Consider the following 291-nt stretch of genomic DNA (forward strand, 5'->3'; position numbering starts at 1 on the left):
CACACACATGCTCAAACACATAAATCATAAAGAGCTGGGTAGAATATGAAAAAAGAGACATTTGTAAGTCCACTGTCCACAAGTACTGTTGGATTGCAGCGACTGTTCTCGAGGGAATGTTCAGTGAAGCAGAAACTGGAGAGGTCCCCAAGACCCTGACTCAAATGTTCACACATTTCCTGATCTTACAGATCAAACGTAGATCCCTAAAGTACAAAAAACCTGAAATGGATCCTGGAGAGATTAAAGACGTTGTACTAAAACTGGGAAAGCTGGCATTCCAGCAGCTAG

The sequence above is a fragment of the Ictalurus furcatus genome, chromosome 4 (genome assembly GCF_023375685.1).
Source record: "Ictalurus furcatus strain D&B chromosome 4, Billie_1.0, whole genome shotgun sequence".
Lineage (NCBI taxonomy): Eukaryota > Metazoa > Chordata > Actinopteri > Siluriformes > Ictaluridae > Ictalurus > Ictalurus furcatus.